Source organism: Protopterus annectens, chromosome 7.part0 (genome assembly GCF_019279795.1).
Source record: "Protopterus annectens isolate FY-2018-M chromosome 7.part0, PAN1.0, whole genome shotgun sequence".
NCBI lineage: Eukaryota > Metazoa > Chordata > Ceratodontiformes > Protopteridae > Protopterus > Protopterus annectens.
This window is the reverse complement of record NC_056739.1, coordinates 1,326,596,695-1,326,611,258: the sequence shown is the minus strand read 5'-3', so window position 1 is coordinate 1,326,611,258 and position 14,564 is coordinate 1,326,596,695. Positions and strand designations below refer to the sequence as shown.

Sequence of the window (14,564 nt, the reverse complement as noted above, 5' to 3'; positions counted from 1 at the left end):
GCCTGGGATTTCCACTCAAGTTTTGCTAGAACTCCTTCTATATGTCCATGGTTTAATCCCCACCATCTTTCAAACAGTATATACAATGCGTGTATAATAAATAAGCATACGTATTTTACTCTACAGTTAAATAGTAAAACCATTCAAAGATGACAGTGTTTCCTTACTGATTGCTTTCACTTGCAAACATCCATTTGCAACTGGGTCCCTGTATGCCGTTTTTTATGGCATAAAACCCTAAAACTAAAAGTGAAACAGCATACATAGTTACTGTCCTTCTCACATATCCCATGATGCACTGTGACATTTAAAACTACACTCTTGTCTCCCACACCATCATTTTACATTCAGTTTTTGTTAGGGCTCCTTCCCTGCATCAACTGTGATGTGTGTGTGTGCTAACTGAGGTACCATTTCATTGTATTTTTGCTGTTTTTCTCTAAAGGAACTTTTTAGCAAAAGTTGAGTGCTCAATATTTTAAAAGCTGTTACCATGATGTCTACTTTATAAGCTTTAATCTAATTGCATTTCTTTGTACTTTTGCTGTTTTTCTCTAACTGAACTTTTTTAACAAAAGCTGAACACCCAACATCATAGAGGCTTCTACCCTGACTTCTGCGTTTATAAGCTTTAATCTAATTGCATTTCATTGTATGTTTGCTGTTTTTCTCTAACTGAACTTCTTAACAAAAGCAGGACGCTCATTATTTTAAAAGCTGTTACCCTGACATCTGCTTTATAAACTTCAAATGGCTTGTTAGATTTAGACTGCTTATACTGCTTTTTGTATCTTGCAACAGAAGATCAGGTTTTAATTTTCAGGCAAGTCTTTTAATCCTGGGATTTGCCACATATGCTGTAGTAAATGTTTTGTTTAGAATCTAAAATGAGCTTGTTACATCTATAAGTTCTGCTTTTAAGTAGCACCTACTGTATCCGGGTCTATATCATATACTCGAACTGTGAAAACACTGAATACCACAACAACGAACTCCAATCTCAAAACGTAATTACTCCGAAAACTGACAACATCGAAAAACAGAACTCCGAATAGCAACGGTCGGCCAGCTTCACACCCATTCAACATAACAACACACAAACACTTCACAGTATTACTAATGTGGAGGGCTTTGCCCCCACATCCCCCACACCCCCCTACTTAAATATACCAACTCCGAGATCGCACCACAGTGGAGACAAACATCAGGGTACAGAAGGGCCAACTATGACCATTCGTAGTTCCGATCTTCGCATTTTTGCATTTTCAAACTTTTTATACTTCTGTGTATTCAGTTTGATGTTTTGTTATTCGACATTCGCAGTGTTCGACTTTATGATATAAACCCCTGTATCCGACACATATATGCAACTGTGCTATCCAATGCTGAATATTGTTTTGCTTTTAAATTGCTCTTTTTACACTATTTTGTTTCAAATGTGTCTCCTCCTACACTAGTTTCTCATGCTAATTGCTCTCCTCCATTTCTCCTGCGGTTACTTGCTTCTATTGGTCCTTTCTTAACCTTCCTATAATTTCTCTAATTCACTTCCTGGTTACCTTTTCTGTTACTGCTCATCACCTGTCCTGTTTTCTATTTTAACTTATCTTACCTACAGAATTTATCATTGCTCTGTTCTCTTTCCTTTTTTCCTAGGTTAAGGACTTATTTCCACCACCTGACATCAACTGCCTCACCATTCCTTGGCCCAAAGCAAACAGGCTTCACCCAAGTCTTGGACCCTTGAGTGCCATTACTGCCTGTGGCTTATTACTGTATGTTTATGCAGTTTTGCTGTCTAACCCATACTTAGTCTATACCACTACTTGGCTTTCCCAAACATCACTGTTCCCCCTTTTGCTCTCCACTTCTCCCTTCTTTCTACATACAATTAAGCAGCACCTTTTTATCCTGCCTTGCCATCCTATTTTATAGTTTAGCCTATTTTTCCTTTACTCCCATCATCTTTCAAACAGTATTTATTTATTTGATTTACTCTCTTTATTTCACTTATAAAACATGTCTCAATACTGCTAGGGTTTCTATTTGCAGTACATCCAATGTGTATATAATAAATTAGCAAATGCATTTTACTCTACAGTTAAGTAGCAAAAACATTAAAAGATAGCAGCATTTCCTTACTGATTGTTTGTTTTTGCTTGTAAATTTCCATTTTCAATTGGTTCTGCCCGCTCTTTTCACCCTCACTTCACTCAGGCTCACTCCATTCACATACCCTACCCCCAAATCCCACGCATCCCCACTTACTCTACATTTAGACTCTCTAAACTCCACTCCCTTCCCCAACACTCCCCTCCTCTTACTGTCTACCTCATCCAATCAACACTCACTAATCACCTTATCTTTCCCTGTACCCTATTTCCCCTTTTCCTACTACACAGTAACCAATCCTATAATATACACTCTACTACCACCCCTATGTACTGCACACTTTATACACTATTCTTACCACCCCCCCTTTGTGGCTCTTTTACCTTCCAGTTGCTATCTTTTCTTCTCCCCGTCTTTTGTCTTACCCTCCACTAAACTCACCCATTTACACATTCCAGTACCTTTCTATTATCCCCTATATTTTTATCCCTGTTCTTCCATCTTCCAACTACATCTCTCATCTACTCCTTAAATATATCTGGAATCTAAATCTATTTTCCCTTTCTTCTTATATTGTCTGTACTAACACACTATTAGGAGTCTAAACATGAAACTGCACTCATTACAAGCATTCTTAGCCATGGTAAATACTGACATCTGTGCAGTCACAGAAACTTAGTTCAAAGCTGTGGAGAGCACCCCAGCCTTACCTGGTTACTCATCCTATCATACATTCAGACCCTAAACTGTGGGCAGTAAAGCCAAAGGTAGGGGAGTTTCAATATACATTAAAGACATACACACCTCCAGGCTGGTCAAGCAGTGTGATGCACAGGAGACACTCCGGGTGCAGTTAACCATTAACAAGAATCCTATTCAAATCATAGCTAGCTACCGGCCCCCAAATCTGACTCAAGATGCCCAATCTGCCTATTTGGATCTGTTTGAATCTATCAAGATTCAACCCTTTACCTTGATCCTGGGTGACTTTAACTTCCCAAACATAGATTGGAAGAACTATTCATGCCAGAACACAAATGCCCAGAGATTCCTCAATTCAGTCAATGCAAATGCCTTGGAACAGATAGTGGATACCCCCACAAGAGGTGATAATATCTTGGACTTGGTATTAACCAAAACATGAGTAACCACTGCAGCATCCCTATAGTATCATCCTCCCTGGTAAGATCCGACCATAGAGTGGTCACTTTTGAAGTCACCATTTATTTCCCCCAACCTACCTCTAGCCAGGCTCCGACATAAAACTTCTCCAAAGCTAATTTGGTATAAACAGCTTCACATCTCCACCTTTGGTAGGAACTGGCACCAATATCTGTAACTACACCAAAGCACTATATGAGAATTTATATAGATGCATGGAATCAGGAAGACTAAATCATCCTCCTCAAGGACGAGTAAACCTGTCTGGTGATCATTTGCAATAAATAAAATCTATAACAAAAGGAAAAAAATTGATGTCCAAGAGAAAAAGGAGCAGGTACCCAGTTGGAAGCAATGTATCCTTAGCCTGAACAAGCAAGTAAGAGCAGTAGTGAAATCCTGCAAAGCAAATTTCGAGTCCAAAGTAGCCACATCTACAAAAGACAATCATAAGGCCTTCTTCATATATGTCCGCAACCTCAAAGGAAGCAGCCAGATCTGTTCAGAACTGGTGGTCAATGACACCACATATACAAATGCCATAGATATAGCAAACTTGCTGGCTGACAGATTCAGTGAAAACTTCACCCCCTTCTCTCTCTCTCCCATCAGTAAATCAGGACATCCCCAGTGCCTGCCCCATTCCCCTTATATCTAGGGAACAGGTCATCACTGCTCTCTGAAAGGCAAAAAAATACAGCCTCCATGGGACCCGATAACATCCCAGGCTGCATCCTACATGAACTCAGGCAGGGACTTGCAGCACCATTAGGCACCATATTCAACCAAAGCCTGAGTACTGGCTTCATCCCAGCTGAGTGGAGGACAGCCACTGTCATCCCTTTACACAAAGGTGGACCATCTACCGATCAGGGAAATTATAGATTCATTAGCCTAAATAGCCTGATCTGCAAGGCCATAGAACGGATTATCATGGACCTCATTAACAAGGATATTGGCAACCTCCAAACACTTGATCCCACACAGCTTGGCTTCATCAAGGGGAGGTCATGTCTGCTAAATATGTTCGATTTCTTTGAGACAGTCACCAAAGCCATGGATGAGGGGAAGATGGTGCATACCGCCGGGTCTATATTATAAGAATGAAAAGACTAAACTGTGAACACTCACATGAGCAAAAATGCCGGCAATCAAACTTACTGTTGTGTGGTGCTGTGCCCCCCACACCCCCTGCTAACTATATATTCTAACTCTGAGGTCACACTACAGTAAGGAAAGGGCAAATGTCCCACTCCTCACTGTAACATGACCCCACAATCACACTTTCGATTCCTGGCATTTGTGCTCATGTGAGCGTTCGCTGTTTAATCTTTTCGTGCTTATAATATAGACCCCACACCGCCTACCTTGACCTGGCCAAAGCCTTTGACACTATTCTCCATCGGGCATAATAGATAAACTCTCTCAACTAGGCATCAATCAGTATGTTACTAGAGGGATAGCAAACTGGATCACTGATAGAACCCAGCTAGTCAAAATATGGGAAGCCACCTCAAGCAGTAGACCCGTAACAAGTGACGTACTCCAGGGTTTGTTCTCATGGCCTCTGTTATTTGGGATATACTTTTCTAAGGTGCAGGCCAAAACCGGCGGGCTATGGCTGACCAAGTTTGCAGATGACTACAAGTTGGGTGCTGTCATCAATTCCCCTAGTGATGTATACATCCTCCAAAAGGGTCTCAATCGGCATGTACCTCGCAAAGTACATGCAGCAGCTGGAGAGACCACAGTGGTTCCTCACAAGGAGAATCCAGGGCCTTAGGCACACAGATAGGCTAAAAGCCCTATCCCTCTACTCATTTTCATACAGACTCCTCTGAGGTGACCTCTGTCTGGCATACAAGGCGATCCCAGACCCCACCTTGATGGAACTGCTGCATATACGCAAGTCAAGCTTCACTTGAGTAACTCGCATGCACGGCCTCAACCTGGTTTGTGACATCAACAGGACTTGTTGGCAGGACAGATTTGTGCCCCAGAGACTCCCCCATCTAGGGAATACACTCCCTTTCCACGTCAAGCAGACTACCTCTTTACCCCTTTTTAAGCGCAATCTAGATAACTGGATGGGAAACAGAAAATATACCCTTGGGATTTTACTCATGTCCTTGCTGGACAGTGGCATCGGGTGCTGACTTGTCTAAATAAACATGGGCTAAACTCTTGGCTAGGCTTATAAGGGCCTCAGGACCAATAGCCTAGTAACTTCCTATGATCCTATGAGCCTATGATCATGTAAATATTTCACCTGCACTTAACCACCCACTATTTAACACTGATAAACACCACCCAGTCACACTTCCACCTAATCTTTTTAATCTGCCTAGCTTTCTCAAGTATAAACACAAACTCCTCAACATCTACCACCATCTTCACCTAACAAAGATCAAACAACTCTCTATTCAGTACATACTGCCTTTTCTTATCCAATTGCTTTAAAAAATCTCCTTTTGGGGAGACATTCATCCTAACCTTGGCCCTAATGTCACCCCTAAACATGATTTTAACTCCATTCCCTCTACATCTGCTCATGATAAACCATCTACTAATTACCTAATTATTATCTCTATTAACTTACACAGTCTACTTAACAAAATCTGTGAATTTCACAATTGGTTGCTATCTACACACCTGGAATAGTAAGTCTTACAGAAATCTGACTTAAACCCTATATTACTGATTCTATAATACTTCCACCTGGCTATAATATTATCCACTCTGACAGATTACACAAAAAAGCTGGTGGTGTAGCAATGCTATATTCAAACCAACTTACCTTCACGTCACTGTCAATAAGCCCCCTACCTTTCATCCTGCTGAAGTTGTAATTGCTAACTGCAAACTAAACAGTCATAAAAAGCCATGTATCTTATGTGTGTGTGTGTGTGTGTGTGTGTGTGTGTGTGTGTGTGTATATATACATATTTATATATATACATGTATCCAGGGAATAACATTCCCATTATAGAAAATTTTCTCTTCTGGACCACCAACTCTGTTATTAATGAAACTATAATTCTTGGTGATATCAACATCAACTTACATACCTTAAACACTGACTTCCCTTCCTCAAGTATTAATTTTCATGGCTACACACAACTAATTACCTTCTATACACATTACAACAAATCCACAAAGACAGGCAGCATACTAGATTGGGTCCTAGTATCTAATCCTAATCTGTACTAAATCTCAAAACACTCTCTGATTCTATCAGTGACCACCTCCCAATTTATGTTCAAAGATTTTCACTCCATCAAGCTAGACAGCACGAACATAGAGAATGCCTCAGTCTCACCAGCTTTAATCCTAATGTATTTAACAGCTTAGTCTCCGCTATAAACTGGTCCTTCTTCCTTAGCCTACCACTAGGTGATGCTGTTTTAGAATTCAATTCCATATTTCTAGATACTCTTAATAGCCTAGCTCACCTCAGAAAAAAAAGAGTGAAGTCTCTCCATGCACCTTGGCTATCCCATTCCACCCTAGCCCTAATGCACAAAAGGGATGCTGCATGGAAAAATTGGTTAAAATCTCAGTCTCCAGCCAGCTGCAAACCTAAGAACAACTTTGGAAGTTAACAAAAAAACAACAAGTCTACAATGATAAAAAAGTACTATCCAGAACCACAAATTCACCAAAAAAATCCCAAACAATTCTGGGTGACCATTAACAAGATTCTTTCCACTGGTTCTGCTAGCATACCAAACTCTTGCCCTAATGACTTGCCCTTTACAACTGTCACATAGACTCCATAGTCACCCTAACTCAAAACCAACACAACTCAAATCAGACTCCACCTCTCTCACCTCCTAACAATAATGACATGTTTTCTCTAAAGCTTGTTCCTCCCTCCTCCCTCATTCATCAAATCTTTACTATCTAAACTTAATCCTTGCTCCCCCTCAGCAGACGATCTACCAACTGAATTCCTAAAACTTCCAGCTAACTCCATAGCCTACCCAGTCTCCATACTGATCAACAAGTCAGTCCAGGAATCTATAGTCCCTTCCTTCTGGAAACAATTCTACATTATTCCACTTCATAAAGGTGGAAACTGTACTGAACTCACAAACTATAGGCCCATAGCTATACTGTCCCCATCTTAAAAATACTTGAAACATGCATACTTAAACACCTTCTAGATTATCTTCTACATGAAAATCTACTCTCCCCAGCCCAACATGGATTTCACTCATGCCACATAAAAGCCAGGGAAAACAATAATTTGGTATTCTCCCTCTTTCTTGACTTCTCAAAAGCCTTTGACACAGTGTTCCACCCTAAACTTCTCTCCAATATGTCTACTGTCAGCTCTCTAACCCTAGTCTTAACTGGTTTTCCAACTACCTTTCCAGTCTACAGAAATTAGTTAAATGGCTTTCTTCCTATGTCTAGTACCTCACAGTTAACACTGGGGTACCTCAAGGCTCCATCCTTGGACCTGTTCTCTTTAATATTTTTATAAAAAATTTACATTCATCTTGCCCTCAGTCCACACTTGTACAATATGCCGATGACTCCACTATCATCTGCTCTTCCAACAATCTGCCAAACCTCCACTCTATCACCCAACAATCCTTAACTGTACTGGAATGTGGCTTAAAGACAACCAACTTCAAATCAACAGCCCAAAAAACTAAGCTACTATTTCTCCCAAAAACTAAATCCCACTTTAAATTAACTTTTACTATTACATTTCTTGATAATACCAAGATAGTACTGCCATACACCAAACTGCTTGGTGTAATCATCCATGATCAACTAAGTATGACCTTCATATCCAAAACTGTATTAAAAAACTCACCAGAAACTTGGCTTGCTCTATAGATCTAAAAAATTCCTAATGATTCCTGACTCTCTCTTGCTAATGCTTATCTACTTCCCACTCTATGCCTCTCCTATTCTAACCAACATACAATCCACCCTAAAAACCAAAATGTAACTCTGCTATAACAAAATTGTCAAAGTTGCTGCTTATCAGCCCTTCAACTCACACTACTGTCTATCTCTAAAACCCTTAAACTTGCTTGAACGATCTCACAATCTCCTCCTCTCTCAACTAGCCCTTACACATTTCATACTAAATAAGCCTACTTCCTGGCCATCTATCTCTTCTATCATCACCTGTTATATCCCTATCCACTCTATCAAGAGCTCTGCCAACTACTCGTGAATATCTATAAGCCTAAAAGATCTATAGGCCACAGCCTATACAGTTGTAGAGTGGCCTTAGCCTGGAGCAGAATCCCTTTAGATATCAGATCCATACCAAACTGTCACAATTTAAAAAAAAACTACTAAAAGAAAGACACCTTAATACCTGGCTCTGTTCTTGCCTTAACCCAGCCTAGCGTCTCCATAATCCACTTCCCAACCCTGCCTAGTCTGCCAGTAGCCATTTCTTCCTTTCTCTTTCCATATCCTACTTAGATATCTGCCCTCCTCCTATTTTTCTCACTTCTGTCAATACTGCCCTGCTACCTTTTGTTAATATTCTGTTTATCTTCCCCTTCCCACTTACTTTAACACCACCCCATTACTACTCCTATTTAAAACGCATCTTCTTTTCTGTATCCCCTACAAATACTTATGCATTACTTCATATGCTTTCCTAAATACTGCCCTTAATCTATTCTGCCCCTTCTATACCATCATTCACCTAACTATCAATAGCTATAAGCTGATTTGCAAGTAAATTTGTCAGTCCTCATTGAACAGTCCAACTACTCTTGTTTTATCTTATCTTATTAATGCTGAAACTTAATTGTATTTGATAACTCTTGTTTTATATTATGGTATTAGCCAGCTAACTGATGCTGAACCTTAATTGCAATTGTTAACTTCTATTCTCTGTGTACGTATCTATTTTTTTATATATTTGGAGTTTTTCTTCTCAGGCCTCTGCTGAAAATGGGTTTCTGCCCAGTTGGACTTTTCCCGGTTAACAAATGTCAAATAAGTAAATTTTAATAATCATTGTAATCATTGTATTTTTAACATACTTTAATAGATCTTGTTTTATTTTATGTATAGCATTACTGGTTGGGTATAAAGACCACAGTTTTTGTGGAGTTGTTTAATTAAGTAATTAACCTATGACAGGATACATATGTTAATTGTTACGGCAATTTAAATGTTTTGTAATTAGTGTAGTGTCATTCTGATGAAGTTCCCTTTTAGAATGAAAGCACTAAATCTACACTTTGTCCCCGAGTCTGTTCTTCATTAAATCATTGTTACTACCTTGGTGGGTTTTGGATTTGTTTGGGCTGTCCTCATAACCAGTGTGCCTGACTGAGTGTTTGCAGTTTACAAATAAATTCATAAATAAATAAATAAATATTATTATTCATTACAATTATTTGGGTAATTTGAATATTGGTTGTGCTCTTGCACAAACCCTGGTTAGGAAATAGATGTTTTAAGGCAGCTAAAAGAACCCAGCCAGTTATTTTTGTATTTGAATAGTATACCCTACTAAACGTATGTATACTTAACTTGCTTGTTTTTTTTTACCTTCAATCACTGTACTGCTATTGTTTTTATTCCTACATAGACTATATTATTATACTATATTATATTATATTAGATATATAATATAATATAATATATATATATTATTACTATAGTATTAGTGAAATATATAACATGCACTTTTCATTTTGTGCTTGTATTTGAGATTGAATCAACATTTGTATCAGTATGTTATAAATGTATCATACTGTTATTTATAAATGTGGAGCTTTTCTCCCCGTGCCTCCACTGAAAAAGGACATTTTGTCCAGTTGAACTTCCCTGGTAAGCAAATGTAAAATAAAAAAAAATAAAAGTAATTAGACATTTCTGTTATTTGAAAGTGCCTTTACAGTTTGCATCATTGTAATTGATGAGTTTATATATTACATTGGACTGATACTGTACCTTGTATGGTAACACTTTCTTAGTGTTTCTCCAAAAGTGGACCTTATTTATTTAAATGCCTTATTTTACTTTGTTAGCAAACACTGTCTAAAATATTTGGCAGCTTATTATTAGTAATATACCTTGTTTTTGTTACCAAGAAACAATGCCACTTTTAAGGCCCACTTTCACTTTGCTATGATTGCTGAAATAGCCCCTTTATGTTTCCCATTCTGTTTCTGTCAAATGGTGCCTATTGCTCATTTCTAATTAAAAAAGCAGAGAAATGCCTTGTCTAAATTTACAAATGCAATTAGGCAGCAAATAATTCATAAAGGGTGTTGCAGTGGTGCAACAGTTAACTTTGTAACCTCACAGCAAGAGGTTCTCCGGTTCGATTCTTGGTAGGGGTGCCTTCTGTGCGGAGTCTGCATGTCCTCCCTGCATTCAGATTGGTTTCCCTCAGGGTACTCTAGTTTCCCCCCACATTCCAAAGTCATACATCTGGAGTGTTTCTCCCTGGGCCTCCACTGAAAATGAGCTCTATCCTAGATTAACTTTCCCGGTCAACAAATGTTAAAATAAAAAAAATGTTAAAGTGGAAGTTAAAACATTTGCATCAAGACAAACAAGCTTTATTCTACAAATGCATCAGTAATGCTCATTTACCTGAACAGTGTGGCATATGCTTTAAGTCATCCATTCCCAAAAGAGCATAAGAACAGCCTAGAGCTAGAAGAATTAAGAGCTGTACCTCCTTCTGATCAGAAGGGTACTCCTACTTCAAAAGCTGTTCCCTCACAGAAGAAGAGGAATGCAGAATACAGGAAGGAAAATACCTTTAAAATGTAAACCTACCAGGAGTTCAGAAACTCCTAAGAGTCCTAGTGAAGTAATTCTGGTGGAAGGTCCTCCACCTGAGGTCAGGCATATGGAAGAGGTATCTCATCCAAAAAAAAAACCCTTTCCTGCTTGCACAGTGTTTAGTCTTTTATCTCTGAAGCAGAGTTCTGTACCCATATCCATCTTTCATTGTGTCCATTGGTGTAGTAGGTCAGTTTAACCACAGCTGTTCTAGAAAAAGACATGGAGGACATTTTTCCTGATGCAGCAGTTTTGATCCCAACTATATTACCCATCCTCAACACAGGAGACTCCAGACCAACTTCTTTGCCTGCTTGATTTGGACCTCAGCCTTGACTCTTCCTAAATGGGATTTTTTGGAGCCAGACCCCTTGACTATCAGCCTTGCAGTTATCATTGGTCTTGACATTGATGGATCCTTTTAACCTGAGATTCATGATGTCAGCAGTGCTGTTGGGCTTGACCCTAGCAGTTTCAGCCTTGATTAATGTTGATGGTTGATCTTTCAGAGCCAGCTTCAGTTCTCTTTTCTTCAGGACAGAGTATCTGCTCTCTGGAGGTAGCCTTTTTTTCTGTTTAACCTCAAGGCCTCCCAATTCATCTGGGATGCACTGTTGATCTCAGGCTTCACCAGTAACCTGACCATTTCAGATGCATGACTGTTGCTCTTGGCCTATGGGTCAATAATGTTAAGCAGTGATTCTATAGGGTTGATCACCTCAATATTTGGTTTGAGGTCGTGGCTGGTGCTGATCCTGATGATGAAGGCTTCCCTTTAAGGTCCTCCCTCCACAGTACAAGTAATTTGGATAGCTACATCAATCTCAAAGAGCTCATTGTTCCATACTTCCTTGTCATGCCCTTATGTTCTTCATCTTTGAGTTTGCTGGAGGTTATCAGCATGCATCTGAAGACATCTGCTTACCTTTCATTTTCTTGTTAGGTATACCACCTTTGGAGTCTTCTTCATCAGAGGATGAGGGAGTTCCCACAATCTGTCTGGTTTCAAGAAGTCTCTGAAGGGCTTTTTCATTTGCTCATGATTTGAATGAATTTATATTTCAAATTTAAACACACAATACAGAGATTTTAGTAAAGCTACATATTTATTCAGTCTTTTTATTTAAATGGTGTTTTGGCTCAGGCATCTTAGCAAACATTAATTGGACTTTACATGCACACTTCAAACCAAATTCAAACTCAAGGTAAATGTGCATCTACAATAGATAATATTAATCTCTGTCAGACAATATAGTACTCTCCTGCCATTAACTACTTGGCATGAACAGCAGACACTGGCAATTTGTTGCTACTAACAGCAACAAAAAAAATCCATTATCAAGTTATGCAAGTACCTTGTAAAATTTGGACTGTATGGCATACATAACTCTTGAAAGAGTGCTATCTCATTAACTCCCTCTGAGCTAGGCTAATATTCAGGCCTCAATCACTGATAAAGCATCTCTCCTGGTTGTTTACTAGGATCACCTTTTGTTCACAAGGAAAAGTATAGGTAACCTAGAGGATCTTTGAATAGTAAAACATGTTCCTGATTAAAATCAATGACATGGCTTATCAAACACTGTCTCACTGAAGCATGTTTTACTCTTTTGAGACAATGAAGTTTTAAGTATATTCTTTTGCGATCACAGCTTAATACCACATCTCTGATAGCCTACAAAATAATGTGCCATACTGGAGGATATTACCATTAACCTTTTTTTTTCATTTCTGAAAGCTATATTCTATGAATATCAACTTTCATTGCTACATCTTTTTTTTTTTTCACAGACACCTTAGTATAGCCCCTTATCATAAGCTGACAAATTTGCTGGAATCACCAATAACTAATAAAAGTACAGCTGCTCTAAGATCAGAGTTAATACTTATATTGGTTTGTGTTGTGTAATCTAGTCTCAAATGTTTTGGGTGCTCTGAAAGTCACTTATGATTTTGATTCCAGTTATGTCTTTTTCAGACTCAGATTCTTAGGATATTTTTGCTTTTTCAAATGCATTTCAATGTTACTTTTAATGGTTTATTTTGGCCATTTTCTAAATAAACTATTTAAAATTGTGCATAATTTCTAGCATACTTAGCACTGTTTTCTGATGACCATGGTATAAAGCACAGGTGGGACAAAGGTTTAGAAATTACAGAAATTAAAATACCAACACATAGCTTAATAGAAAGTAAATAAAGACTTAACAAAGAGCAGTAAGTCTGAGGCTCAGAACATCCATACATTATGCAAGCTCCCATTATGGAAGGCTCCTTTAAAGGCATAGATCTCAAACTTTGGTACTGCCCAAAGGAAACAAATAAATGCATTTACACATACAACAGGCCTTTGGAAATCCATTTACAGCATTCAAATTCAAACAGCTGGCCTTCAATATAGCTTTTGAAAACATCAGCAAACTGGAAGATGATTAGCATTTGTTAAAAAAACACACAAGAACTCCAATACAAATAATGATTAACTTTAATTTAAACCACATCCTCCATTCTTGGAGAAAAGGACCAGTCTCCTGCTGCCTGGGCAGACAGCCGACTTCCATGAGCTAATAAATATCTTCAGTGTGACCTTTTGAAATACCTACCATTTGTTGCTAAAGTAAAATGCAATAAGAGAGAAAGAGAATATAACAAACATATAGATGTTTAAAATGTGATGTTTTAGTACACTTCCAGAAAAATGGAAAGAAATGTTAGAATTTATAGTACAGAGAGATGCAGTATTAATATATATTTAATATAATGGCTTGGAAGCCACATTTTATATAGGTTTTTCATGTATTATTTTTTCTAAACACTTAAATAAAATATGTGGTACAGTGACTTTGTAATCATATGCAGAGTCCTAAAGCAATAACAGGATATAGAATATGCATTGCTGGCTTAGAACCCAGCATACTGAGGCTAAACTCATGCACTGACACTCTTTCTGCTCCAAAAGAAAAAGCCTTTGTTAATGCAGCAGAAAATCTGATTTCTATCGTTATCTTTCCCTGTCTCACTCACTGCCTCTGCTTCTCTTAAAACCAGGTGTTAACACATTAGAACTCTTGTATAGCAGCATAATGGTGCAGTGAACAGCACTGCAGCTTTACAGCTAGAGGTCTTCTCATTCTTTTCAAGGCTAGGACGTTTTCTACGTGGAGTCTACATGTACTGTGTGTGCTCATTTGGTATATCTTCAGGTACTGTAGAAACATATGGCAGTCGGATTGATGACTCTAAATAATCCAAAGATGTGTATGCCATTCAGAAGAAATGCCTGGCAATTTGCTTCTGCTCCCTACTTTCCTAGAACACTCAGTGGATAGGGATGGTTGCTTGTGTGGTTGATATTGTAAGTTGGAAGCGACTTAACAGTACTTAACAGTAGATAGATTTAAAAGCCAGAGGTCTGTGGTGATCTACTATGCATATATTTATATCTGTATATATATATATATATATATATATATATATATATATACTGATATATATAAATATAT

The 14,564-nt window shown here is 38.3% G+C and overlaps 1 long non-coding RNA gene across 1 annotated transcript in view; it reads left to right on the top strand.

Moving 5' to 3' along the window:
- Positions 1-348: 348 nt before the first annotated feature.
- The window catches only part of LOC122805860, a 201,865-nt gene continuing 187,649 nt past the window's right edge, over positions 349-14,564 (top strand). Inside the window, exon 1 of the long non-coding RNA XR_006365474.1 lies at positions 349-407. This is a non-coding gene — a long non-coding RNA (uncharacterized LOC122805860). The remainder of the gene's footprint in view (positions 408-14,564) is intronic.